This window comes from Pelobates fuscus, chromosome 2 (genome assembly GCF_036172605.1).
Source record: "Pelobates fuscus isolate aPelFus1 chromosome 2, aPelFus1.pri, whole genome shotgun sequence".
Taxonomy (NCBI): domain Eukaryota; kingdom Metazoa; phylum Chordata; class Amphibia; order Anura; family Pelobatidae; genus Pelobates; species Pelobates fuscus.
Genome location: NC_086318.1, coordinates 16,743,384 through 16,767,755, shown reverse-complemented (window position 1 = coordinate 16,767,755; position 24,372 = coordinate 16,743,384). Strand labels below are relative to the sequence as shown.

The 24,372-nt window shown below is 43.5% G+C and overlaps 26 non-coding genes across 26 annotated transcripts; all 26 read right to left on the bottom strand.

The window, feature by feature from the left end:
* Positions 1-571: 571 nt before the first annotated feature.
* On the bottom strand, positions 572-644 carry TRNAV-AAC (transfer RNA valine (anticodon AAC)). Its single transcript has one exon. It is a non-coding gene; the product is annotated as a tRNA-Val (tRNA).
* A 299-nt stretch (positions 645-943) lies between these two features.
* TRNAV-CAC (transfer RNA valine (anticodon CAC)) lies at positions 944-1,016 on the bottom strand. Its single transcript has one exon. It is a non-coding gene; the product is annotated as a tRNA-Val (tRNA).
* Positions 1,017-2,065: 1,049 nt separating this feature from the next.
* Positions 2,066-2,138, bottom strand: TRNAV-AAC (transfer RNA valine (anticodon AAC)). The gene has a single exon. It is a non-coding gene; the product is annotated as a tRNA-Val (tRNA).
* Positions 2,139-3,561: 1,423 nt separating this feature from the next.
* Positions 3,562-3,634, bottom strand: TRNAV-AAC (transfer RNA valine (anticodon AAC)). The gene has a single exon. It is a non-coding gene; the product is annotated as a tRNA-Val (tRNA).
* A 299-nt stretch (positions 3,635-3,933) lies between these two features.
* Positions 3,934-4,006, bottom strand: TRNAV-CAC (transfer RNA valine (anticodon CAC)). The gene has a single exon. It is a non-coding gene; the product is annotated as a tRNA-Val (tRNA).
* Positions 4,007-5,132: 1,126 nt separating this feature from the next.
* TRNAV-AAC (transfer RNA valine (anticodon AAC)) lies at positions 5,133-5,205 on the bottom strand. The gene has a single exon. It is a non-coding gene; the product is annotated as a tRNA-Val (tRNA).
* A 299-nt stretch (positions 5,206-5,504) lies between these two features.
* On the bottom strand, positions 5,505-5,577 carry TRNAV-CAC (transfer RNA valine (anticodon CAC)). Its single transcript has one exon. It is a non-coding gene; the product is annotated as a tRNA-Val (tRNA).
* Positions 5,578-6,626: 1,049 nt separating this feature from the next.
* TRNAV-AAC (transfer RNA valine (anticodon AAC)) lies at positions 6,627-6,699 on the bottom strand. The gene has a single exon. It is a non-coding gene; the product is annotated as a tRNA-Val (tRNA).
* A 299-nt stretch (positions 6,700-6,998) lies between these two features.
* TRNAV-CAC (transfer RNA valine (anticodon CAC)) lies at positions 6,999-7,071 on the bottom strand. Its single transcript has one exon. It is a non-coding gene; the product is annotated as a tRNA-Val (tRNA).
* A 1,046-nt stretch (positions 7,072-8,117) lies between these two features.
* TRNAV-AAC (transfer RNA valine (anticodon AAC)) lies at positions 8,118-8,190 on the bottom strand. Its single transcript has one exon. It is a non-coding gene; the product is annotated as a tRNA-Val (tRNA).
* Positions 8,191-8,451: 261 nt separating this feature from the next.
* On the bottom strand, positions 8,452-8,524 carry TRNAV-CAC (transfer RNA valine (anticodon CAC)). Its single transcript has one exon. It is a non-coding gene; the product is annotated as a tRNA-Val (tRNA).
* A 1,046-nt stretch (positions 8,525-9,570) lies between these two features.
* On the bottom strand, positions 9,571-9,643 carry TRNAV-AAC (transfer RNA valine (anticodon AAC)). The gene has a single exon. It is a non-coding gene; the product is annotated as a tRNA-Val (tRNA).
* Positions 9,644-11,064: 1,421 nt separating this feature from the next.
* On the bottom strand, positions 11,065-11,137 carry TRNAV-AAC (transfer RNA valine (anticodon AAC)). Its single transcript has one exon. It is a non-coding gene; the product is annotated as a tRNA-Val (tRNA).
* Positions 11,138-11,436: 299 nt separating this feature from the next.
* TRNAV-CAC (transfer RNA valine (anticodon CAC)) lies at positions 11,437-11,509 on the bottom strand. The gene has a single exon. It is a non-coding gene; the product is annotated as a tRNA-Val (tRNA).
* A 1,046-nt stretch (positions 11,510-12,555) lies between these two features.
* On the bottom strand, positions 12,556-12,628 carry TRNAV-AAC (transfer RNA valine (anticodon AAC)). The gene has a single exon. It is a non-coding gene; the product is annotated as a tRNA-Val (tRNA).
* Positions 12,629-12,889: 261 nt separating this feature from the next.
* On the bottom strand, positions 12,890-12,962 carry TRNAV-CAC (transfer RNA valine (anticodon CAC)). Its single transcript has one exon. It is a non-coding gene; the product is annotated as a tRNA-Val (tRNA).
* A 1,046-nt stretch (positions 12,963-14,008) lies between these two features.
* Positions 14,009-14,081, bottom strand: TRNAV-AAC (transfer RNA valine (anticodon AAC)). The gene has a single exon. It is a non-coding gene; the product is annotated as a tRNA-Val (tRNA).
* A 299-nt stretch (positions 14,082-14,380) lies between these two features.
* Positions 14,381-14,453, bottom strand: TRNAV-CAC (transfer RNA valine (anticodon CAC)). Its single transcript has one exon. It is a non-coding gene; the product is annotated as a tRNA-Val (tRNA).
* A 1,049-nt stretch (positions 14,454-15,502) lies between these two features.
* Positions 15,503-15,575, bottom strand: TRNAV-AAC (transfer RNA valine (anticodon AAC)). Its single transcript has one exon. It is a non-coding gene; the product is annotated as a tRNA-Val (tRNA).
* A 1,418-nt stretch (positions 15,576-16,993) lies between these two features.
* TRNAV-AAC (transfer RNA valine (anticodon AAC)) lies at positions 16,994-17,066 on the bottom strand. Its single transcript has one exon. It is a non-coding gene; the product is annotated as a tRNA-Val (tRNA).
* A 1,422-nt stretch (positions 17,067-18,488) lies between these two features.
* On the bottom strand, positions 18,489-18,561 carry TRNAV-AAC (transfer RNA valine (anticodon AAC)). The gene has a single exon. It is a non-coding gene; the product is annotated as a tRNA-Val (tRNA).
* Positions 18,562-18,856: 295 nt separating this feature from the next.
* Positions 18,857-18,930, bottom strand: TRNAV-CAC (transfer RNA valine (anticodon CAC)). The gene has a single exon. It is a non-coding gene; the product is annotated as a tRNA-Val (tRNA).
* A 1,036-nt stretch (positions 18,931-19,966) lies between these two features.
* On the bottom strand, positions 19,967-20,039 carry TRNAV-AAC (transfer RNA valine (anticodon AAC)). Its single transcript has one exon. It is a non-coding gene; the product is annotated as a tRNA-Val (tRNA).
* A 1,422-nt stretch (positions 20,040-21,461) lies between these two features.
* On the bottom strand, positions 21,462-21,534 carry TRNAV-AAC (transfer RNA valine (anticodon AAC)). The gene has a single exon. It is a non-coding gene; the product is annotated as a tRNA-Val (tRNA).
* A 298-nt stretch (positions 21,535-21,832) lies between these two features.
* On the bottom strand, positions 21,833-21,905 carry TRNAV-CAC (transfer RNA valine (anticodon CAC)). Its single transcript has one exon. It is a non-coding gene; the product is annotated as a tRNA-Val (tRNA).
* Positions 21,906-22,954: 1,049 nt separating this feature from the next.
* TRNAV-AAC (transfer RNA valine (anticodon AAC)) lies at positions 22,955-23,027 on the bottom strand. Its single transcript has one exon. It is a non-coding gene; the product is annotated as a tRNA-Val (tRNA).
* Positions 23,028-24,372: the final 1,345 nt, after the last annotated feature.

Below are 24,372 nucleotides of genomic sequence, written 5' to 3'. Positions count from 1 at the left end.
ATAGATTGACGGCTAAGTGCCGCTGGAGGACCGACCTGGAACCGCGAGGTTTTCATGCCGAAAATAGCTCCAGGGCATTCGCGGCAAAGTCCCCTTGAAGTCTATTCGTGGTTTAAGTCAATGCGAACAAGATGGCCGCCACCGCGTGTTCCAATGTCGAATGGCGGCCACGTCGACTGTTCGGGAGTTCGAAGAACCATTGTCTAAAGTCCCAATGGCCACAAATAGGGTCTCTCAGCCAAAACAAATTAAAAGGGGCCATAGTCACAGAGCAAAAGGTTGGCAAATATTCCTCTCCAAAAACCAGTGGCGAGGTCAGTTTCGCCACAACTCTATTCAGCAAGCTGATCGCTCATGTGAGTAAACATGATTTTCTTGCATTTTTAGTAGAAAATCCATCTCTGAAAATACAGCGAGCATGAGTTTTGCTTTTGTCGACGGTGATTTTTGCACAAAACCCTTCTCCCATTGTAGGGAATATGACAAAAAGAACAGATGCACTTGAAATTTGCAAAGAGACTTCGAAAAGCCGCATTCTAACAAAAAGGAATCCAAAACAGAACAAAAGCAATGTTTCTGCCCGGCTTCGAACCGGGGACCTTTCGCGTGTTAGGCGAACGTGATAACCACTACACTACAGAAACTACAGCTGTGCACATCCATGTTGAGACCGGAGTAGCATGCGCCATGTGCAAGCACTGACTGCAAGACAGAAAATGCTGTCTTGCATTCGGTACTTGCACATGGCGCATGCTGATTTAATGAGTGCAATTTAGCTTTTTCTCAGACAACATTAGCTTCAGGTTTTTGGAAACCACTTTATTCAGCTAACAGATCGCTTACGTCTTGCCGAGTATACGTGATTTTTGGATTCATAGTCAAGCAGGTGCATTTCCAATTCAGAAGACTTCTAACGTCAGCAGATTTAGCAAAAATTAAATAATGTTTCTGCCAGGTTTTGAACCTGGGACCTTTCGCGTGTGAGGCGAACGTGATAACCACTACACTACAGAAACTGCCACAATGCCGACTTTGCGCAGGAAAATTGGGGGAATGTGTTTGCTGCATACCCATCGTATTTAAAAAGTCCCCAGATTCAAATGCCTATTTCCTTCAACATACATAGAAGAAGAAAACAGTCTGTTGATGTGAAATTGTATTCTTGGCAAAAGTTTGATCTGTCCAGTCAATCATTTCCAAACCTACACACATACAGTAAACAATCCCTCCCCTCTGCCTGTGATATAATTAAGGCAGTTAATGCATTAACTTAATTATCCCCAGGCAGAAAAAAATAAAAAACGCACATTTTTCTAAAGTAACATAAGTGGCCCAAAACACAACATATCCCCATAAATGTTACATCACCCGACAGCTCTGATCTGGGTGAGCGACATATTCGAAAATCACCCAGATCAGATCAGGGGTTCAGAAATTTCATAGAAGTCATAATTTTGCCCAGGCGAACCCGGGATTTCATGCCCAAAACAGTTCCATAGATTGGCGGCTAAGTGCCGCTGGAGGACCGACCTGGAACCGCGAGGTTTTCATGCCGAAAATAGCTCCAGGGCATTCGCGGCAAAGTCCCCTTGAAGTCTATTCGTGGTTTAAGTCAATGCGAACAAGATGGCCGCCACCGCGTGTTCCAATGTCGAATGGCGGCCACGTCGACTGTTCGGGAGTTCGAAGAACCATTGTCTAAAGTCCCAATGGCCACAAATAGGGTCTCTCAGCCAAAACAAATTAAAAGGGTCCATAGTCACAGAGCAAAAGGTTGGCAAATATTCCTCTCCAAAAACCAGTGGCGAGGTCAGTTTCGCCACAACTCTATTCAGCAAGCTGATCGCTCATGTGAGTAAACATGATTTTCTTGCATTTTTAGTAGAAAATCCATCTCTGAAAATACAGCGAGCATGAGTTTTGCTTTTGTCGACGTGATTTTTGCACAAAACCCTTCTCCCATTGTAGGGAATATGACAAAAAGAACAGATGCACTTGAAATTTACAAAGAGACTTCGAAAAGCCACATTCTAACAAAAAGGAATCCAAAACAGAACAAAAGCAATGTTTCTGCCCGGTTTCGAACCGGGGACCTTTCGCGTGTTAGGCGAACGTGATAACCACTACACTACAGAAACTACAGCTGTGCACTTCCATGTTGAGACCGGAGTAGCATGCGCCATGTGCAAGCACTGAATGCAAGACAGAAAATGCTGTCTTGCATTCGGTACTTGCACATGGCGCATGCTGATTTAATGAGTGCAATTCAGCTTTTTCTCAGACAACATTAGCTTCAGGTTTTTGGAAACCACTTTATTCAGCTAACAGATCGCTTACGTCTTGCCGAGTATACGTGATTTTTGGATTCATAGTCAAGCAGGTGCATTTCCAATTCAGAAGACTTCTAACGTCAGCAGATTTAGCAAAAATTAAATAATGTTTCTGCCAGGTTTCGAACCTGGGACTTTTTTCGTGTGAGGCGAACGTGATAACCACTACACTACAGAAACTGCCAGAATGCCGACTTTGCGCAGGAAAATTGGGGGAATGTGTTTGCTGCATACCCATCGTATTTAAAAAGTCCCCAGATTCAAATGCCTATTTCCTTCAACATACATAGAAGAAGAAAACAGTCTGTTGATGTGAAATTGTATTCTTGGCAAAAGTTTGATCTGTCCAGTCAATCATTTCCAAACCTACACACATACAGTAAACAATCCCTCCCCTCTGCCTGTGATATAATTAAGGCAGTTAATGCATTAACTTAATTATCCCCAGGCAGAAAAAAAATAAAAAACGCACATTTTTCTAAAGTACCATAAGTGGCCCAAAACACAACATATCCACATAAATGTTACATCACCCGACAGCTCTGATCTGGGTGAGCGACATATCCGAAAATCACCCAGATCAGATCAGGGGTTCAGAAATTTCATAGAAGTCATAATTTTGCCCAGGCGAACCCGGGATTTCATGCCCAAAACAGTTGCATAGATTGGCGGCTAAGTGCCGCTGGAGGACCGACCTGGAACCGCAAGGTTTTCATGCCGAAAATAGCTCCAGGGCATTCGCGGCAAAGTCCCCTTGAAGTCTATTCGTGGTTTAAGTCAATGCGAACAAGATGTCCGCCACCGCGTGTTCCAATGTCGAATGGCGGCCACGTCGACTGTTCGGGAGTTCGAAGAACCATTGTCTAAAGTCCCAATGGCCACAAATAGGGTCTCTCAGCCAAAACAAATTAAAAGGGGCCATAGTCACAGAGCAAAAGGTTGGCAAATATTCCTCTCCAAAAACCAGTGGCGAGGTCACTTTCGCCACAACTCTATTCAGCAAGCTCATCGCTCATGTGAGTAAACATGATTTTCTTGCATTTTTAGTAGAAAATCCATCTCTGAAAGTACAGCGAGCATGAGTTTTGCTTTTGTCGACGGTGATTTTTGCACAAAACCCTTCTCCCATTGTAGGGAATATGACAAAAAGAACAGATGCACTTGAAATTTGCAAAGAGACTTCGAAAAGCCGCATTCTAACAAAAAGGAATCCAAAACGGAACAAAAGCAATGTTTCTGCCCGGCTTCGAACCGGGGACCTTTCGCGTGTTAGGCGAACGTGATAACCACTACACTACAGAAACTACAGCTGTGCAGATCCATGTTGAGACCGGAGTAGCATGCGCCATGTGCAAGCACTGAATGCAAGACAGAAAATGCTGTCTTGCATTCGATACTTGCACATGGCGCATGCTGATTTAATGAGTGCAATTCAGCTTTTTCTCAGACAACATTAGCTTCAGGTTTTTGGAAACCACTTTATTCAGCTAACAGATCGCTTACGTCTTGCCGAGTATACGTGATTTTTGGATTCATAGTCAAGCAGGTGCATTTCCAATTCAGAAGACTTCTAACGTCAGCAGATTTAGCAAAAATTAAATAATGTTTTTGCCAGGTTTCGAACCTGGGACCTTTCGCGTGTGAGGCGAACGTGATAACCACTACACTACAGAAACTGCCACAATGCCGACTTTGCGCAGGAAAATTGGGGGAATGTGTTTGCTGCATACCCATCGTATTTAACCCCTTAAGGACACATGACATGTGTGACATGTCATGATTCCCTTTTATTCCAGAAGTTTGGTCCTTAAGGGGTTAAAAAGTCCCCAGATTCAAATGCCTATTTCCTTCAACATACATAGAAGAAGAAAACAGTCTGTTGATGTGAAATTGTATTCTTGGCAAAAGTTTGATCTGTCCAGTCAATCATTTCCAAACCTACACACATACAGCAAACAATCCCTCCCCTCTGCCTGTGATATAATTAAGGCAGTTAATGCATTAACTTAATTATCCCCAGGCAGAAAAAAATTAAAAACGCACATTTTTCTAAAGTACCATAAGTGGCCCAAAACACAACATATCCCCATAAATGTTACATCACCCGACAGCGCTGATCTGGGTGAGCGACATATCCGAAAATCACCCAGATCAGATCAGGGGTTCAGAAATTTCATAGAAGTCATAATTTTGCCCAGGCGAACCCGGGATTTCATGCCCAAAACAGTTCCATAGATTCGCGGCTAAGTGCCGCTGGAGGACCGACCTGGAACCGCGAGGTTTTCATGCCGAAAATAGCTCCAGGGCATTCGCGGCAAAGTCCCCTTGAAGTCTATTCGTGGTTTAAGTCAATGCGAACAAGATGGCCGCCACCGCGTGTTCCAATGTCGAATGGCGGCCACGTCGACTGTTCGGGAGTTCGAAGAACCATTGTCTAAAGTCCCAATGGCCACAGATAGGGTCTCTCAGCCAAAACAAATTAAAAGGGGCCATAGTCACAGAGCAAAAGGTTGGCAAATATTCCTCTCCAAAAACCAGTGGCGAGGTCACTTTCGCCACAACTCTATTCAGCAAGCTGATCGCTCATGTGAGTAAACATGATTTTCTTGCATTTTTAGTAGAAAATCCATCTCTGAAAGTACAGCGAGCATGAGTTTTGCTTTTGTCGACGGTGATTTTTGCACAAAACCCTTCTCCCATTGTAGGGAATATGACAAAAAGAACAGATGCACTTGAAATTTGCAAAGAGACTTTGAAAAGCCGCATTCTAACAAAAAGGAATCCAAAACGGAACAAAAGCAATGTTTCTGCCCGGTTTCGAACCGGGGACCTTTCGCGTGTTAGGCAAACGTGATAACCACTACACTACAGAAACTACAGCAGTGCACATCCCTGTTGAGACCGGAGTAGCATGCGCCATGTGCAAGCACTGAATGCAAGACAGAAAATGCTGTCTTGCATTCGGTACTTGCACATGGCGCATGCTGATTTAATGAGTGCAATTCAGCTTTTTCTCAGACAACATTAGCTTCAGGTTTTTGGAAACCACTTTATTCAGCTAACAGATCGCTTACGTCTTGCCGAGTATACGTGATTTTTGGATTCATAGTCAAGCAGGTGCATTTCCAATTCAGAAGACTTCTAACGTCAGCAGATTTAGCAAAAATTAAATAATGTTTCTGCCAGGTTTCGAACCTGGGACCTTTCGCGTGTGAGGCAAACGTGATAACCACTACACTACAGAAACTGCCACAATGCCGACTTTGCACAGGAAAATTGGGGGAATGTGTTTGCTGCATACCCATCGTATTTAAAAAGTCCCCAGATTCAAATGCCTATTTCCTTCAACATACATAGAAGAAGAAAACAGTCTGTTGATGTGAAATTGTATTCTTGGCAACAGTTTGATTTGTCCAGTCAATCATTTCCAAACCTACACACATACAGTAAACAATCCCTCCCCTCTGCCTGTGATATAATTAAGGCAGTTAATGCATTAACTTAATTATCCCCAGGCAGAAAAAATAAAAAACGCACATTTTTCTAAAGTACCATAAGTGGCCCAAAACACAACATATCCCCATAAATGTTACATCACCCGACAGCTCTGATCTGGGTGAGAGACATATCCGAAAATCACCCAAATCAGATCAGGGGTTCAGAAATTTCATAGAAGTCATAATTTTGCCCAGGCGAACCCGGGATTTCATGCCCAAAACAGTTCCATAGATTGGCGGCTAAGTGCCGCTGGAGGACCGACCGGGAACCGCGAGGTTTTCATGCCGAAAATAGCTCCAGGGCATTCGCGGCAAAGTCCCCTTGAAGTCTATTCGTGGTTTAAGTCAATGCGAACAAGATGGCCGCCACCGCGTGTTCCAATGTCGAATGGCGGCCACGTCGACTGTTCGGGAGTTCGAAGAACCATTGTCTAAAGTCCCAATGGCCACTAATAGGGTCTCTCAGCCAAAACAAATTAAAAGGGGCCATAGTCACAGAGCAAAAGGTTGGCAAATATTCCTCTCCAAAAACCAGTGGCGAGGTCACTTTCGCCACAACTCTATTCAGCAAGCTGATCGCACATGTGAGTAAACATGATTTTCTTGCATTTTTAGTAGAAAATCCATCTCTGAAAGTACAGCGAGCATGAGTTTTGCTTTTGTCGACGGTGATTTTTGCACAAAACCCTTCTCTCATTGTAGGGAATATGACAAAAAGAACAGATGCACTTGAAATTTGCAAAGAGACTTCGAAAAGCCGCATTCTAACAAAAAGGAATCCAAAACTGAACGAAAGCAATGTTTCTGCCCGGTTTCGAACCGGGGACCTTTCGCGTGTTAGGCGAACGTGATAACCACTACACTACAGAAACTACAGCTGTGCACAAACCTGTCGAGACCGGAGTAGCATGCGCCATGTGCAAGCACTGAATGCAAGACAGAAAATGCTGTCTTGCATTCGGTACTTGCACATGGCGCATGCTGATTTAATGAGTGCAATTCAGCTTTTTCTCAGACAACATTAGCTTCAGGTTTTTGGAAACCACTTTATTCAGCTAACAGATCGCTTACGTCTTGCCGAGTATACGTGATTTTTGGATTCATAGTCAAGCAGGTGCATTTCCAATTCAGAAGACTTCTAACGTCAGCAGATTTAGCAAAAATTAAATAATGTTTCTGCCAGGTTTCGAACCTGGGACCTTTCGCGTGTGAGGCGAACGTGATAACCACTACACTACAGAAACTGCCACAATGCCGACTTTGCACAGGAAAATTGGGGGAATGTGTTTGCTGCATACCCATCGTATTTAAAAAGTCCCCAGATTCAAATGCCGAATTCCTTCAACATACATAGAAGAAGAAAACAGTCTGTTGATGTGAAATTGTATTCTTGGCAAAAATTTGATCTGTCCAGTCAATCATTTCCAAACCTACACACATACAGCAAACAATCCCTCCCCTCTGCCTGTGATATAATTGCATAAATGCATTAACTTAATTATCCCCAGGCAGAAAAAAATAAAAAACGCACATTTTTCTAAAGTACCATAAGTGGCCCAAAACACAACATATCCCCATAAATGTTACATCACCCGACAGCTCTGATCTGGGTGAGCGACATATCCGAAAATCACCCGGATCAGATCAGGGGTTCAGAAATTTCATAGAAGTCATAATTTTGCCCAGGTGAACCCGGGATTTCATGCCCAAAACAGTTCCATAGATTGGCGGCTAAGTGCCGCTGGAGGATCGACCTGGAACCGCGAGGTTTTCGTGCCGAAAATAGCTCCAGGGCATTTGCGGCAAAGTCCCCTTGAAGTTTATTCGTAGTTTAAGTCAATGCGAACAAGATGGCCGCCACCGCGTGTTCCAATGTCGAATGGCGGCCACGTCGACTGTTCGGGAGTTCGAAGAACCATTGTCTAAAGTCCCAATGGCCACTAATAGGGTCTCTCAGCCAAAACAAATTAAAAGGGGCCATAGTCACAGAGCAAAAGGTTGGCAAATATTCCTCTCCAAAAACCAGTGGCGAGGTCACTTTCGCCACAACTCTATTCAGCAAGCTCATCGCTCATGTGAGTAAACATGATTTTCTTGCATTTTTAGTAGAAAATCCATCTCTGAAAGTACAGCGAGCATGAGTTTTGCTTTTGTCGACGGTGATTTTTGCACAAAACCCTTCTCCCATTGTAGGGAATATGACAAAAAGAACAGATGCACTTGAAATTTGCAAAGAGACTTCGAAAAGCCGCATTCTAACAAAAAGGAATCCAAAACGGAACAAAAGCAATGTTTCTGCCCGGTTTCGAACCGGGGACCTTTCGCGTGTTAGGCGAACGTGATAACTACTACACTACAGAAACTACAGCTGTGCAAGCACTGAATGCAAGACAGAAAATGCTGTCTTGCATTCGGTACTTGCACATGGCGCATGCTGATTTAATGAGTGCAATTCAGCTTTTTCTCAGACAACATTAGCTTCAGGTTTTTGGAAACCACTTTATTCAGCTAACAGATCGCTTACGTATTGCCGAGTATACTTGATTTTTGGATTCATAGTCAAGCAGGTGCATTTCCAATTCAGAAGACTTCTAACGTCAGCAGATTTAGCAAAAATTAAATAATGTTTCAGCCAGGTTTCGAACCTGGGACCTTTCGCGTGTGAGGCGAACGTGATAACCACTACACTACAGAAACTGCCACAATGCCGACTTTGCACAGGAAAATTGGGGGAATGTGTTTGCTGCATACCCATCGTATTTAAAAAGTCCCCAGATTCAAATGCCTATTTCCTTCAACATACATAGAAGAAGAAAACAGTCTGTTGATGTGAAATTGTATTCTTGGCAAAAGTTTGATCTGTCCAGTCAATCATTTCCAAACCTACACACATACAGCAAACAATCCCTCCCCTCTGCCTGTGATATAATTAAGGCAGTTAATGCATTAACTTAATTATCCCCAGGCAGAAAAAAAAAACGCACATTTTTCTAAAGTACCATAAGTGGCCCAAAACACAACATATCCCCATAAATGTTACATCACCCGACAGCTCTCATCTGGGTGAGCGACATATCCGAAAATCACCCGGATCAGATCAGGGGTTCAGAAATTTCATAGAAGTCATAATTTTGCCCAGGCGAACCCGGGATTTCATGCCCAAAACAGTTCCACAGATTGGCGGCTAAGTGCCGCTGGAGGATCGACCTTGAACCGCGAGGTTTTCATGCCGAAAATAGCTCCAGGGCATTCGCGGCAAAGTCCCCTTGAAGTCTATTCGTGGTTTAAGTCAATGCGAACAAGATGGCCGCCACCGCGTGTTCCAATGTCGAATGGCGGCCATGTCGACTGTTCGGGAGTTCGAAGAACCATTGTCTAAAGTCCCAATGGCCACTAATAGGGTCTCTCAGCCAAAACAAATTAAAAGGGGCCATAGTCACAGAGCAAAAGGTTGGCAAATATTCCTCTCCAAAAACCAGTGGCGAGGTCACTTTCGCCACAACTCTATTCAGCAAGCTGATCGCTCATGTGAGTAAACATGATTTTCTTGCATTTTTAATAGAAAATCCATCTCTGAAAGTACAGCGAGCATGAGTTTTGCTTTTGTCGACGGTGATTTTTGCACAAAACCCTTCTCTCATTGTAGGGAATATGACAAAAAGAACAGATGCACTTGAAATTTGCAAAGAGACTTCGAAAAGCCGCATTCTAACAAAAAGGAATCCAAAACGGAACAAAAGCAATGTTTCTGCCCGGTTTCGAACCGGGGACCTTTCGCGTGTTAGGCAAACGTGATAACCACTACGCTACAGAAACTACAGCTGTGCACATCCCTGTTGAGACCGGAGTAGCATGCGCCATGTGCAAGCACTGAATGCAAGACAGAAAATGCTGTCTTGCATTCGGTACTTGCACATGGCGCATGCTGATTTAATGAGTGCAATTCAGCTTTTTCTCAGACAACATTAGCTTCAGGTTTTTGGAAACCACTTTATTCAGCTAACAGATCGCTTACGTCTTGCCGAGTATACGTGATTTTTGTATTCATAGTCAAGCAGGTGCATTTCCAATTCAGAAGACTTCTAACGTCAGCAGATTTAGCAAAAATTAAATAATGTTTCTGCCAGGTTTCGAACTTGGGACCTTTCGCGTGTGAGGTGAACGTGATAACCACTACACTACAGAAACTGCCACAATGCCAACTGTGCGCAGGAAAATTGGGGGAATGTGTTTGCTGCATACCCATCGTATTTAAAAAGTCCCCAGATTCAAATGCCTATTTCCTTCAACATACATAGAAGAAGAAAACAGTCTGTTGATGTGAAATTGTATTCTTGGCAACAGTTTGATCTGTCCAGTCAATCATTTCCAAACCTACACACATACAGTAAACAATCCCTCCCCTCTGCCTGTGATATAATTAAGGCAGTTAATGCATTAACTTAATTATCCCCAGGCAGAAAAAACTAAAAAAAGCACATTTTTCTAAAGTACCATAAGTGGCCCAAAACACAACATATCCCCATAAATGTTACATCACCCGACAGCTCTGATCTGGGTGAGCGACATATCCGAAAATCACCCAGATCAGATCAGGGGTTCAGAAATTTCATAAAAGTCATAATTTTGCCCAGGCGAACCCGGGATTTCATGCCCAAAACAGTTCCATAGATTGGCGGCTAAGTGCCGCTGGAGGACCGACCGGGAACCGCGAGGTTTTCATGCCGAAAATAGCTCCAGGGCATTCGCGGCAAAGTCCCCTTGAAGTCTATTCGTGGTTTAAGTCAATGCGAACAAGATGGCCGCCACCGCGTGTTCCAATGTCGAATGGCGGCCACGTCGACTGTTCGGGAGTTCGAAGAACCATTGTCTAAAGTCCCAATGGCCACAAATAGGGTCTCTCAGCCAAAACAAATTAAAAGGGGCCATAGTCACAGAGCAAAAGGTTGGCAAATATTCCTCTCAAAAAACCAGTGGCGAGGTCACTTTCGCCACAACTCTATTCAGCAAGCTGATCGCTCATGTGAGTAAACATGATTTTCTTGCATTTTTAGTAGAAAATCCATCTCTGAAAATACAGCGAGCATGAGTTTTGCTTTTGTCGACGTGATTTTTGCACAAAACCCTTCTCCCATTGTAGGGAATATGACAAAAAGAACAGATGCACTTGAAATTTGCAAAGAGACTTCGAAAAGCCGCATTCTAACAAAAAGGAATCCAAAACAGAACAAAAGCAATGTTTCTGCCCGGTTTCGAACCGGGGACCTTTCGCGTGTTAGGCGAACGTGATAACCACTACACTACAGAAACTACAGCTGTGCACAAACCTGTCGAGACCGGAGTAGCATGCGCCATGTGCAAGCACTGAATGCAAGACAGAAAATGCTGTCTTGCATTCGGTACTTGCACATGGCGCATGCTGATTTAATGAGTGCAATTCAGCTTTTTCTCAGACAACATTAGCTTCAGGTTTTTGGAAACCACTTTATTCAGCTAACAGATCGCTTACGTCTTGCCGAGTATACGTGATTTTTGGATTCATAGTCAAGCAGGTGCATTTCCAATTCAGAAGACTTCTAACGTCAGCAGATTTAGCAAAAATTAAATAATGTTTCTGCCAGGTTTCGAACCTGGGACCTTTCGCGTGTGAGGCGAACGTGATAACCACTACACTACAGAAACTGCCACAATGCCGACTTTGCACAGGAAAATTGGGGGAATGTGTTTGCTGCATACCCATCGTATTTAAAAAGTCCCCAGATTCAAATGCCGAATTCCTTCAACATACATAGAAGAAGAAAACAGTCTGTTGATGTGAAATTGTATTCTTGGCAAAAATTTGATCTGTCCAGTCAATCATTTCCAAACCTACACACATACAGCAAACAATCCCTCCCCTCTGCCTGTGATATAATTGCATAAATGCATTAACTTAATTATCCCCAGGCAGAAAAAAATAAAAAACGCACATTTTTCTAAAGTACCATAAGTGGCCCAAAACACAACATATCCCCATAAATGTTACATCACCCGACAGCTCTGATCTGGGTGAGCGACATATCCGAAAATCACCCGGATCAGATCAGGGGTTCAGAAATTTCATAGAAGTCATAATTTTGCCCAGGTGAACCCGGGATTTCATGCCCAAAACAGTTCCATAGATTGGCGGCTAAGTGCCGCTGGAGGATCGACCTGGAACCGCGAGGTTTTCGTGCCGAAAATAGCTCCAGGGCATTCGCGGCAAAGTCCCCTTGAAGTTTATTCGTAGTTTAAGTCAATGCGAACAAGATGGCCGCCACCGCGTGTTCCAATGTCGAATGGCGGCCACGTCGACTGTTCGGGAGTTCGAAGAACCATTGTCTAAAGTCCCAATGGCCACTAATAGGGTCTCTCAGCCAAAACAAATTAAAAGGGGCCATAGTCACAGAGCAAAAGGTTGGCAAATATTCCTCTCCAAAAACCAGTGGCGAGGTCACTTTCGCCACAACTCTATTCAGCAAGCTCATCGCTCATGTGAGTAAACATGATTTTCTTGCATTTTTAGTAGAAAATCCATCTCTGAAAGTACAGCGAGCATGAGTTTTGCTTTTGTCGACGGTGATTTTTGCACAAAACCCTTCTCCCATTGTAGGGAATATGACAAAAAGAACAGATGCACTTGAAATTTGCAAAGAGACTTCGAAAAGCCGCATTCTAACAAAAAGGAATCCAAAACGGAACAAAAGCAATGTTTCTGCCCGGTTTCGAACCGGGGACCTTTCGCGTGTTAGGCGAACGTGATAACTACTACACTACAGAAACTACAGCTGTGCAAGCACTGAATGCAAGACAGAAAATGCTGTCTTGCATTCGGTACTTGCACATGGCGCATGCTGATTTAATGAGTGCAATTCAGCTTTTTCTCAGACAACATTAGCTTCAGGTTTTTGGAAACCACTTTATTCAGCTAACAGATCGCTTACGTCTTGCCGAGTATACGTGATTTTTGGATTCATAGTCAAGCAGGTGCATTTCCAATTCAGAAGACTTCTAACGTCAGCAGATTTAGCAAAAATTAAATAATGTTTCTGCCAGGTTTCGAACCTGGGACCTTTCGCGTGTGAGGCGAACGTGATAACCACTACACTACAGAAACTGCCACAATGCCGACTTTGCACAGGAAAATTGGGGGAATGTGTTTGCTGCATACCCATCGTATTTAAAAAGTCCCCAGATTCAAATGCCTATTTCCTTCAACATACATAGAAGAAGAAAACAGTCTGTTGATGTGAAATTGTATTCTTGGCAAAAGTTTGATCTGTCCAGTCAATCATTTCCAAACCTACACACATACAGCAAACAATCCCTCCCCTCTGCCTGTGATATAATTAAGGCAGTTAATGCATTAACTTAATTATCCCCAGGCAGAAAAAAAAAACGCACATTTTTCTAAAGTACCATAAGTGGCCCAAAACACAACATATCCCCATAAATGTTACATCACCCGACAGCTCTCATCTGGGTGAGCGACATATCCGAAAATCACCCGGATCAGATCAGGGGTTCAGAAATTTCATAGAAGTCATAATTTTGCCCAGGCGAACCCGGGATTTCATGCCCAAAACAGTTCCACAGATTGGCGGCTAAGTGCCGCTGGAGGATCGACCTTGAACCGCGAGGTTTTCATGCCGAAAATAGCTCCAGGGCATTCGCGGCAAAGTCCCCTTGAAGTCTATTCGTGGTTTAAGTCAATGCGAACAAGATGGCCGCCACCGCGTGTTCCAATGTCGAATGGCGGCCACGTCGACTGTTCGGGAGTTCGAAGAACCATTGTCTAAAGTCCCAATGGCCACTAATAGGGTCTCTCAGCCAAAACAAATTAAAAGGGGCCATAGTCACAGAGCAAAAGGTTGGCAAATATTCCTCTCCAAAAACCAGTGGCGAGGTCACTTTCGCCACAACTCTATTCAGCAAGCTGATCGCTCATGTGAGTAAACATGATTTTCTTGCATTTTTAATAGAAAATCCATCTCTGAAAGTACAGCGAGCATGAGTTTTGCTTTTGTCGACGGTGATTTTTGCACAAAACCCTTCTCTCATTGTAGGGAATATGACAAAAAGAACAGATGCACTTGAAATTTGCAAAAAGACTTCGAAAAGCCGCATTCTAACAAAAAGGAATCCAAAACGGAACAAAAGCAATGTTTCTGCCCGGTTTCGAACCGGGGACCTTTCGCGTGTTAGGCAAACGTGATAACCACTACGCTACAGAAACTACAGCTGTGCACATCCCTGTTGAGACCGGAGTAGCATGCGCCATGTGCAAGCACTGAATGCAAGACAGAAAATGCTGTCTTGCATTCGGTACTTGCACATGGCGCATGCTGATTTAATGAGTGCAATTCAGCTTTTTCTCAGACAACATTAGCTTCAAGTTTTTGGAAACCACTTTATTCAGCTAACAGATCGCTTACGTTTTGCCGAGTATACGTGATTTTTGGATTCATAGTCAAGCAGTTGCATTTCCAATTCAGAAGACTTCTAACGTCAGCAGATTTAGCAAAAATTAAATAATGTTTCTGCCAGGTTTCGAACCTGGGACCTTTCGCGTGTGAGGCAAACGTGATAACCACTACACTACAGAAACTGCCACAATGCCGACTTTGCACAGGAAAATTGGGGGAATGTGTTTGCTGCATACCCATGGTATTTAAAAAGTCCCCAGATTCAAATGCCTATTTCCTTCAACATACATAGAAGAAGAAAACAGTCTGTTGATGTGAAATTGTATTCTTGGCAACAGTTTGATTTGTCCAGTCAATCATTTCCAAACCTACACACATACAGTAAACAATCCCTCCCCTCTGCCTGTGATATAATTAAGGCAGTTAATGCATTAACTTAATTATCCCCAGGCAGAAAAAATAAAAAACGCACATTTTTCTAAAGTACCATAAGTGGCCCAAAACACAACATATCCCCATAAATGTTACATCACCCGACAGCTCTGATCTGGGTGAGAGACATATCCGAAAATCACCCAAATCAGATCAGGGGTTCAGAAATTTCATAGAAGTCATAATTTTGCCCAGGCGAACCCGGGATTTCATGCCCAAAACAGTTCCATAGATTGGCGGCTAAGTGCCGCTGGAGGACCGACCGGGAACCGCGAGGTTTTCATGCCGAAAATAGCTCCAGGGCATTCGCGGCAAAGTCCCCTTGAAGTCTATTCGTGGTTTAAGTAAATGCGAACAAGATGGCCGCCACCGCGTGTTCCAATGTCGAATGGCGGCCACTTCGACTGTTCGGGAGTTCGAAGAACCATTGTCTAAAGTCCCAATGGCCACAAATAGGGTCTCTCAGCCAAAACAAATTAAAAGGGGCCATAGTCACAGAGCAAAAGGTTGGCAAATATTCCTCTCCAAAAACAGGTGGCGAGGTCACTTTCGCCACAACTCTATTCACCAAGCTGATCGCTCATGTGAGTAAACATGATTTTCTTGCATTTTTAGTAGAAAATCCATCTCTGAAAGTACAGCGAGCATGAGTTTTGCTTTTGTCGACGGTGATTTTTGCACAAAACCCTTCTCCCATTGTAGGGAATATGACAAAAAGAACAAATGCACTTGAAATTTGCAAAGAGACTTCGAAAAGCCGCATTCGAACAAAAAAGAATCCAAAACGGAACGAAAGCAATGTTTCAGCCCGGTTTCGAACCGGGGACCTTTCGCGTGTTAGGCGAACGTGATAACCACTACACTACAGAAACTACAGCTGTGCACATCCCTGTCGAGACTGGAGTAGCATGCGCCATGTGCAAGCACTGAATGCAAGACAGAAAATGCTGTCTTGCATTCGGTACTTGCACATGGCGCATGCTGATTTAATGAGTGCAATTCAGCTTTTTCTCAGACAACATTAGCTTCAGGTTTTTGGAAACCACTTTATTCAGCTAACAGATCGCTTACGTCTTGCCGAGTATACGTGATTTTTGTATTCATAGTCAAGCAGGTGCATTTCCAATTCAGAAGACTTCTAACGTCAGCAGATTTAGCAAAAATTAAATAATGTTTCTGCCAGGTTTCGAACTTGGGACCTTTCGCGTGTGAGGTGAACGTGATAACCACTACACTACAGAAACTGCCACAATGCCAACTGTGCGCAGGAAAATTGGGGGAATGTGTTTGCTGCATACCCATCGTATTTAAAAAGTCCCCAGATTCAAATGCCTATTTCCTTCAACATACATAGAAGAAGAAAACAGTCTGTTGATGTGAAATTGTATTCTTGGCAACAGTTTGATCTGTCCAGTCAATCATTTCCAAACCTACACACATACAGTAAACAATCCCTCCCCTCTGCCTGTGATATAATTAAGGCAGTTAATGCATTAACTTAATTATCCCCAGGCAGAAAAAACTAAAAAAAGCACATTTTTCTAAAGTACCATAAGTGGCCCAAAACACAACATATCCCCATAAATGTTACATCACCCGACAGCTCTGATCTGGGTGAGCGACATATCCGAAAATCACCCAGATCAGATCAGGGGTTCAGAAATTTCATAAAAGTCATAATTTTGCCCAGGCGAACCCGGGATTTCATGCCCAAAACAGTTCCATAGATTGGCGGCTAAGTGCCGCTGAAGGACCGACCGGGAACCGCGAGGTTTTCATGCCGAAAATAGCTCCAGGGCATTCGCGGCAAAGTCCCCTTGAAGTCTATTCGTGGTTTAAGTCAATGCGAACAAGATGGCCGCCACCGCGTGTTCCAATGTCGAATGGCGGCCACGTCGACTGTTCGGGAGTTCGAAGAACCATTGTCTAAAGTCCCAATGGCCACAAATAGGGTCTCTCAGCCAAAACAAATTAAAAGGGGCCATAGTCACAGAGCAAAAGGCAAATATTCCTCTCCAAAAACCAGTGGCGAGGTCAATTTCGCCACAACTCTATTCAGCAAGCTGATCGCTCATGTGAGTAAACATGATTTTCTTGCATTTTTAGTAGAAAATCCATCTCTGAAAGTACAGCGAGCATGAGTTTTGCTTTTGTCGACGGTGATTTTTGCACAAAACCCTTCTCCCATTGTAGGGAATATGACAAAAAGAACAGATGCACTTGAAATTTGCAAAGAGACTTCGAAAAGCCGCATTCTAACAAAAAGGAATCCAAAACGGAACAAAAGCAATGTTTCTGCCCGGTTTCGAACCGGGGACCTTTCGCGTGTTAGGCGAACGTGATAACCACTACACTACAGAAACTACAGCTGTGCACATCCCTGTTGAGACCGGAGTAGCATGCGCCATGTGCAAGCACTGAATGCAAGACAGAAAATGCTGTCTTGCATTCGGTACTTGCACATGGCGCATGCTGATTTAATGAGTGCAATTCAGCTTTTTCTCAGACAACATTAGCTTCAGGTTTTTGGAAACCACTTTATTCAGCTAACAGATCGCTTACGTCTTGCCGAGTATACGTGATTTTTGGATTCATAGTCAAGCAGGTGCATTTCCAATTCAGAAGACTTCTAACGTCAGCAGATTTAGCAAAAATTAAATAATGTTTCTGCCAGGTTTTTAACCTGGGACGTTTCGCGTGTGAGGCGGACGTGATAACCACTACACTACAGAAACTGCCACAATGCCGACTTTGCGCAGGAAAATTGGGGGAATGTGTTTGCTGCATACCCATGGTATTTAAAAAGTCCCCAGATTCAAATGCCTATTTCCTTCAACATACATAGAAGAAGAAAACAGTCTGTTGATGTGAAATTGTATTCTTGGCAAAAGTTTGATCTGTCCAGTCAATCATTTCCAAACCTACACACATACAGCAAACAATCCCTCCCCTCTGCCTGTGATATAATTAAGGCAGTTAATGCATTAACTTAATTATCCCCAGGCAGAAAAAAATAAAAAACGCACATTTTTCTAAAGTACCATAAGTGGCCCAAAACACAACATATCCCCATAAATTTTACATCACCCGACAGCTCTGATCTGGGTGAGCGACATATCCGAAAATCACCCAGATCAGATCAGGGGTTCAGAAATTTCATAGAAGTCATAATTTTGCCCAGGCGAACCCGGGATTTTATGCCCAAAACAGTTCCATAGATTGGCGGCTAAGTGCCGCTGGAGGACCGACCTGGAACCGCAAGGTTTTCATGCCGAAAATAGCTCCAGGGCATTCGCGGCAAAGTCTCCTTGAAGTCTTTTCGTGGTTTAAGTCAATGCGAACAAGATGGCCGCCACCGCGTGTTCCAATGTCGAATGGCGGCCACGTCGACTGTTCGGGAGTTCGAAGAACCATTGTCTAAAGTCCCAATGGCCACAAATAGGGTCTCTCAGCCAAAACAAATTAAAAGGGGCCATAGTCACAGAGCAAAAGGTTGGCAAATATTCCTCTCCAAAAACCAGTGGCGAGGTCACTTTCGCCACAACTCTATTCAGCAAGCTGATCGCTCATGTGAGTAAACATGATTTTCTTGCATTTTTAGCAGAAAATCCATCTCTGAAAGTACAGCGAGCATGAGTTTTGCTTTTGTCGACGGTGATTTTTGCACAAAACCCTTCTCCCATTGTACGGAATATGACAAAAAGAACAGATGCACTTGAAATTTGCAAAGAGACTTTGAAAATCCGCATTCTAACAAAAAGGAATCCAAAACGGAACGAAAGCAATGTTTCTGCCCGGTTTCGAACCGGGGACCTTTCGCGTGTTAGGCGAACGTGATAACCACTACACTACAGAAACTACAGCTGTGCACATGTCTGTTGAGACCGGAGTAGCATGCGCATGTGCAAGCACTGAATGCAAGACAGAAAATGCTGTCTTGCATTCGGTACTTGCACATGGCGCATGCTGATTTAATGAGTGCAATTCAGCTTTTTCTCAGACATTAGCTTCAGGTTCTTGGAAACCACTTTATTCAGCTAACAGATCGCTTACGTCTTGCCGAGTATACGTGATTTTTGGATTCATAGTCAAGCAGGTGCATTTCCAATTCAGAAGACTTCTAACGTCAGCAGATTTAGCAAAAATTAAATAATGTTTCTGCCAGGTTTCGAAACCTGGGACCTTTCGCGTGTGAGGCGAACGTGATAACCACTACACTACAGAAACTGCCACAATGCCGACTTTGCGCAGGAAAATTGGGGGAATGTGCTGCATACCCATCGTATTTAAAAAGTCCCCAGATTCAAATGCCTATTTCCTTCAACATACATAGAAGAAGAAAACAGTCTGTTGATGTGAAATTGTATTCTTGGCAAAAGTTTGATCTGTCCAGTCAATCATTTCCAAACCTACACACATACAGTAAACAATCCCTCCCCTCTGCCTGTGATATAATTAAGGCAGTTAATGCATTAACTTAATTATCCCCAGGCAGAAAAAAATAAAAAACGCACATTTTTCTAAAGTACCATAAGTGGCCCAAAACACAACATATCCCCATAAATGTTACATCACCCGACAGCTCTGATCTGGGTGAGCGACACATCCGAAAATCACCCAGATCAGATCAGGTGTTCAGAAATTTCATAGAAGTCATAATTTTGCCCAGGCGAACCCGGGATTTCATGCCCAAAACAGTTCCATAGATTGGCGGCTAAGTGCCGCTGGAGGACCGACCTGGAACCGCGAGGTTTTCATGCCGAAAATAGCTCCAGGGCATTCGCGGCAAAGTCCCCTTGAAGTCTATTCGTGGTTTAAGTCAATGCGAACAAGATGGCCGCCACCGCGTGTTCCAATGTCGAATGGCGGCCACGTCGACTGTTCGGGAGTTCGAAGAACCATTGTCTAAAGTCCCAATGGCCACAAATAGGGTCTCTCAGCCAAAACAAATTAAAGGGGGCCATAGTCACAGAGCAAAAGGCAAATATTCCTCTCCAAAAACCAGTGGCGAGGTCAATTTCGCCACAACTCTATTCAGCAAGCTGATCGCTCATGTGAGTAAACATGATTTTCTTGCATTTTTAGTAGAAAATCCATCTCTGAAAGTACAGCGAGCATGAGTTTTGCTTTTGTCGACGGTGATTTTTGCACAAAACCCTTCTCCCATTGTAGGGAATATGACAAAAAGAACAGATGCACTTGAAATTTGCAAAGAGACTTCGAAAAGCCGCATTCTAACAAAAAGGAATCCAAAACGGAACAATGTTTCTGCCCGGTTTCGAACCGGGAACCTTTCGCGTGTTAGGCGAACGTGATAACCACTACACTACAGAAACTACAGCTGTGCACATCCCTGTTGAGACCGGAGTAGCATGCGCCATGTGCAAGCACTGAATGCAAGACAGAAAATGCTGTCTTGCATTCGGTACTTGCACATGGCGCATGCTGATTTAATGAGTGCAATTCAGCTTTTTCTCAGACAACATTAGCTTCAGGTTTTTGGAAACCACTTTATTCAGCTAACAGATCGCTTACGTCTTGCCGAGTATACGTGATTTTTGGATTCATAGTCAAGCAGGTGCATTTCCAATTCAGAAGACTTCTAACGTCAGCAGATTTAGCAAAAATTAAATAATGTTTCTGCCAGGTTTTTAACCTGGGACGTTTCGCGTGTGAGGCGGACGTGATAACCACTACACTACAGAAACTGCCACAATGCCGACTTTGCGCAGGAAAATTGGGGGAATGTGTTTGCTGCATACCCATCGTATTTAAAAAGTCCCCAGATTCAAATGCCTATTTCCTTCAACATACATAGAAGAAGAAAACAGTCTGTTGATGTGAAATTGTATTCTTGGCAAAAGTTTGATCTGTCCAGTCAATCATTTCCAAACCTACACACATACAGTAAACAATCCCTCCCCTCTGCCTGTGATATAATTAAGGCAGTTAATGCATTAACTTAATTATCCCCAGGCAGTAAAAAATAAAAAACGCACATTTTTCTAAAGTACCATAAGTGGCCCAAAACACAACATATCCACATAAATGTTACATCACCCGACAGTTCTGATCTGGGTGAGCGACATATCCGAAAATCACCCAGATCAGATCAGGGGTTCAGAAATTTCATAGAAGTCATAATTTTGCCCAGGCGAACCCGGGATTTCATGCCCAAAACAGTTCCATAGATTGGCGGCTAAGTGCCGCTGGAGGACCGACCGGGAACCACGAGGTTTTCATGCCGAAAATAGCTCCAGGGCATTCGCGGCAAAGTCCCCTTGAAGTCTATTCGTGGTTTAAGTCAATGCGAACAAGATGGCCGCCACTGCGTGTTCCAATGTCGAATGGCGGCCACGTCGACTGTTCGGGAGTTCGAAGAACCATTGTCTAAAGTCCCAATGGCCACAAATAGGGTCTCTCAGCCAAAACAAATTAAAAGGGGCCATAGTCACAGAGCAAAAGGTTGGCAAATATTCCTCTCCAAAAACCAGTGGCGAGGTCACTTTCGCCACAACTCTATTCAGCAAGCTGATCGCTCATGTGAGTAAACATGATTTTCTTGCATTTTTAGTAGAAAATCCATCTCTGAAAGTACAGCGAGCATGAGTTTTGCTTTTGTCGACGGTGATTTTTGCACAAAACCCTTCTCCCATTGTAGGGAATATGACAAAAAGAACAGATGCACTTGAAATTTGCAAAGAGACTTCGAAAAGCCGCATTCTAACAAAAAGGAATCCAAAACGGAACAAAAGCAATGTTTCTGCCCGGTTTCGAACCGGGGACCTTTCGCGTGTTAGGCGAACGTGATAACCACTACACTACAGAAACTAGAGCTTTAATAGCCCTGTTGAGACCGGAGTAGCATGCGCCATGTGCAAGCACTGAATGCAAGACAGAAAATGCTGTCTTGCATTCGGTACTTGCACATGGCGCATGCTGATTTAATGAGTGCAATTCAGCTTTTTCTCAGACAACATTAGCTTCAGGTTTTTGGAAACCACTTTATTCAGCTAACAGATCGCTTACGTTTTGCCGAGTATACGTGATTTTTGGATTCATAGTCAAGCAGTTGCATTTCCAATTCAGAAGACTTCTAACGTCAGCAGATTTAGCAAAAATTAAATAATGTTTCTGCCAGGTTTCGAACCTGGGACCTTTCGCGTGTGAGGCAAACGTGATAACCACTACACTACAGAAACTGCCACAATGCCGACTTTGCACAGGAAAATTGGGGGAATGTGTTTGCTGCATACCCATGGTATTTAAAAAGTCCCCAGATTCAAATGCCTATTTCCTTCAACATACATAGAAGAAGAAAACAGTCTGTTGATGTGAAATTGTATTCTTGGCAACAGTTTGATTTGTCCAGTCAATCATTTCCAAACCTACACACATACAGTAAACAATCCCTCCCCTCTGCCTGTGATATAATTAAGGCAGTTAATGCATTAACTTAATTATCCCCAGGCAGAAAAAATAAAAAACGCACATTTTTCTAAAGTACCATAAGTGGCCCAAAACACAACATATCCCCATAAATGTTACATCACCCGACAGCTCTGATCTGGGTGAGAGACATATCCGAAAATCACCCAAATCAGATCAGGGGTTCAGAAATTTCATAGAAGTCATAATTTTGCCCAGGCGAACCCGGGATTTCATGCCCAAAACAGTTCCATAGATTGGCGGCTAAGTGCCGCTGGAGGACCGACCGGGAACCGCGAGGTTTTCATGCCGAAAATAGCTCCAGGGCATTCGCGGCAAAGTCCCCTTGAAGTCTATTCGTGGTTTAAGTAAATGCGAACAAGATGGCCGCCACCGCGTGTTCCAATGTCGAATGGCGGCCACTTCGACTGTTCGGGAGTTCGAAGAACCATTGTCTAAAGTCCCAATGGCCACAAATAGGGTCTCTCAGCCAAAACAAATTAAAAGGGGCCATAGTCACAGAGCAAAAGGTTGGCAAATATTCCTCTCCAAAAACAGGTGGCGAGGTCACTTTCGCCACAACTCTATTCACCAAGCTGATCGCTCATGTGAGTAAACATGATTTTCTTGCATTTTTAGTAGAAAATCCATCTCTGAAAGTACAGCGAGCATGAGTTTTGCTTTTGTCGACGGTGATTTTTGCACAAAACCCTTCTCCCATTGTAGGGAATATGACAAAAAGAACAAATGCACTTGAAATTTGCAAAGAGACTTCGAAAAGCCGCATTCGAACAAAAAAGAATCCAAAACGGAACGAAAGCAATGTTTCAGCCCGGTTTCGAACCGGGGACCTTTCGCGTGTTAGGCGAACGTGATAACCACTACACTACAGAAACTACAGCTGTGCACATCCCTGTCGAGACTGGAGTAGCATGCGCCATGTGCAAGCACTGAATGCAAGACAGAAAATGCTGTATTGCATTCGGTACTTGCACATGGCGCATGCTGATTTAATGAGTGCAATTCAGCTTTTTCTCAGACAACATTAGCTTCAGGTTTTTGGAAACCACTTTATTCAGCTAACAGATCGCTTACGTCTTGCCGAGTATACGTGATTTTTGTATTCATAGTCAAGCAGGTGCATTTCCAATTCAGAAGACTTCTAACGTCAGCAGATTTAGCAAAAATTAAATAATGTTTCTGCCAGGTTTCGAACTTGGGACCTTTCGCGTGTGAGGTGAACGTGATAACCACTACACTACAGAAACTGCCACAATGCCAACTGTGCGCAGGAAAATTGGGGGAATGTGTTTGCTGCATACCCATCGTATTTAAAAAGTCCCCAGATTCAAATGCCTATTTCCTTCAACATACATAGAAGAAGAAAACAGTCTGTTGATGTGAAATTGTATTCTTGGCAACAGTTTGATCTGTCCAGTCAATCATTTCCAAACCTACACACATACAGTAAACAATCCCTCCCCTCTGCCTGTGATATAATTAAGGCAGTTAATGCATTAACTTAATTATCCCCAGGCAGAAAAAACTAAAAAAAGCACATTTTTCTAAAGTACCATAAGTGGCCCAAAACACAACATATCCCCATAAATGTTACATCACCCGACAGCTCTGATCTGGGTGAGCGACATATCCGAAAATCACCCAGATCAGATCAGGGGTTCAGAAATTTCATAAAAGTCATAATTTTGCCCAGGCGAACCCGGGATTTCATGCCCAAAACAGTTCCATAGATTGGCGGCTAAGTGCCGCTGGAGGACCGACCGGGAACCGCGAGGTTTTCATGCCGAAAATAGCTCCAGGGCATTCGCGGCAAAGTCCCCTTGAAGTCTATTCGTGGTTTAAGTCAATGCGAACAAGATGGCCGCCACCGCGTGTTCCAATGTCGAATGGCGGCCACGTCGACTGTTCGGGAGTTCGAAGAACCATTGTCTAAAGTCCCAATGGCCACAAATAGGGTCTCTCAGCCAAAACAAATTAAAAGGGGCCATAGTCACAGAGCAAAAGGTTGGCAAATATTCCTCTCAAAAAACCAGTGGCGAGGTCACTTTCGCCACAACTCTATTCAGCAAGCTGATCGCTCATGTGAGTAAACATGATTTTCTTGCATTTTTAGTAGAAAATCCATCTCTGAAAGTACAGCGAGCATGAGTTTTGCTTTTGTCGACGGTGATTTTTGCACAAAACCCTTCTCCCATTGTAGGGAATATGACAAAAAGAACA